Below are 2,500 nucleotides of genomic sequence, written 5' to 3'. Positions count from 1 at the left end.
GGCAACGTCAAGAAGACCCTTCCTGTCGGGAGACTTCATTTACACGCTTGACTACAACACACACGCACACACACACACACACACACACACACACCTCGGAATGTGCGAGGAGGGCAAAGACGATGAGCAAGACGAGGATGAGGAACGGGCCGAGTTGAAAGGTTCATCAATTGGGACGTGTTGTTGACGTGTCACCCCAGCTGGGTCACGCGCACAGCACACACAAAGGTCGGAACACAAGCAGCCGCCGAGGGAAGCGGACGGACGCACCTTTTTCAAATCGGACTGGGTGCGCGCGCGCGCGGGCGCCATCTGCCTGCTGCGTGTGAGCCAACACTCGAGGGGGAGTGTGTCATCTCTGATGATTTTTTTCTTTTGGGGGGGGAGGTGTTCCGGAGAGTTGCTGTCATCAGGCTAGATGCGCACATGACCCCCCCCCCCCACCCCCCAAAAAAAAAGAAACAACAAAAACAGCGCCGACTCAGGTCAGAAGCATTTCATTGGGCTTGCCTTCCCTTCCGGAATTCAATGACGTTTTCTTTTCGAAAGCTTTGAAGCGATGACACTTCGCAAGTATTGAAGCGCAACTCGTTGGGATGATGTACGAAATCCAGACGTGAAAGTGTCAAAAACCACGGGACTGATTTTGACTGACTCCACAAGTAGGAACGTTCAGAAGACATCGTCTCGTTTCACATCATTTCCCTCATCGAGCGGGAGAAAAAAAAAATCCACCGATGGAGAAAATAAAAGCATGAGCGCAGACACTCCAAGTTGAATCGGGTCCAGCGAGCTGGAGGCCAAGTGGCGCCGTCTCAAAGTCAAGGCGCGCGCGCGCGCCGGCGTGTCAGGTGTTTGATTGACGGGTGAGTGCGCGCGCGCCCCGGCGGACCCTCGTGTGCGTGTCGCGACGCATTAGCGGGCGCCGCTCATCCGGCCGGGGGGGGCCCGCGGGATGCCGCCCACGAGGCCCCCCGGGGACGGCGGGAATTTCGTCGCGGACCATCAGGCCGAGCGGCGCTGAGCGGCGGCCAAGCGGCTGGTCCGGCTCCAAGCGGCTCGTCTCCGTCCCGCTCGTCACGTCCTCTGACGGCTGCGGCGTGCCAAAGCCAAAAGGGGGGGAGGGGGGCGGGGAAAAAAAAGACTCGCCCCGGGGTTGGGCTCGCTCGCCGGAAAGAAACGGTCCACGGGCCGGCCTTTCTTTTTTCGGGGACTCTCAAAAGCAGAAAAGATGTCGGCGACTGCGGGTTTGGGTCCACCCAGTGAGTTGCCCCCCACAAACGCTTTTGCCTTCGCGTTGACCGTCACGGTCCCGCCGCGTTTGGAGGTGGCGCCCGTTGCTGGTGGTGCGGTTGGCTCTTTCCGGTTCCAAGGACCGCCGCGCCGATCGGATCCGTGTCGTGGCTTTTTCTTTTGTTGTGACTTTGCTTTGGTCAGGACGTGGTTGGTTTTTGGCTTCCGTACTCCCCGCTTCTCCGGCCTCGTCGCTTTTTGGGGGTCTCCCACCATCGCCAGGCTCGGGTTCAGTTTTCCCGGAAGCTCTCGGCTCGTTTGAATCGGCCTTTTCGTGGCCTTCCGCCACCGCCAAACACGTTAGCACGAGACGCAGCCGACGGATGAGAGAGGGGCTCGAGCAAAAACCTTTTTCACCGCAAGGGCGGCGCCGCGGAGCGAGCGGAAACGCCAGCAAAAACGGTTGGACAGTAGGAGCGGTCCGGCGGGCCGGCCGGGACCTTCTGCGACCAAAGGCTTGGGAGCGGGTGCGAGAGGAGCGTCCGGCGGGCGGCTAGCAAAAGGAGGATCGGAGCGGACGGGCCCCGAGAAGCGGCTCTGAAAGGGTGAGCCACTTGACACGTGGGGGCGGGGGGTGGTGACCGATTTTCGGGGGTTCCCCCTTTGATTGTCTTTGCACCCGCGCGGGCCATATGGCCCCCGCTTCACAGAGGGCCAAGAAGCACGACGAAGCAGAACGGCGCGCCAGCGCGGCTCAGCGGCCTGAGAAACGGTCGGCCTGCCTCCGCGCGAGCGTTTGACCCGCGAGGAACGCTTGAGCCGCCGGCCTCCCCCGCTCGCTTACCCAGAGAAACAATACGACTCCCCCCCCCCCCGCTTTAACCGCTCATTTGCATAATTAATGTGATCGGCCCACAGCGGACAAAATTCCTGCCGCTGGGAATCACGTCCGCACGCGTGCTCACGTTAGGCCGCCCGCCTACGCACGGAAGGAAGGATTCCTCCCGTCCGGAAAAGCTTTTCTTGTCTTTGGGGGAGCCCAAAGCACCACAAGAAGAAACGCCGCGTCTTTGTGGTGACAGCTCCGACCAAGGCTCAAGTGACAGCCAAGACGGTCCGTTAGGCCGCCCGCCTACGCACGGAAGGAAGGATTGCTCCCGTCCGGAAAAGCTTTTCTTGTCTTTGGCGGAGCCCAAAGCACCACAAGAAGAAACGCGCGTCTTTGTGACGACAGCTCCGACCGACCAAGGCTCAAGTGACAGCCAAG

The sequence above is a fragment of the Hippocampus comes genome, unplaced genomic scaffold (assembly GCF_001891065.2).
Source record: "Hippocampus comes isolate QL1 unplaced genomic scaffold, H_comes_QL1_v1.1 scaffold463, whole genome shotgun sequence".
Lineage (NCBI taxonomy): Eukaryota > Metazoa > Chordata > Actinopteri > Syngnathiformes > Syngnathidae > Hippocampus > Hippocampus comes.
This window is presented reverse-complemented; position numbering follows the sequence as displayed.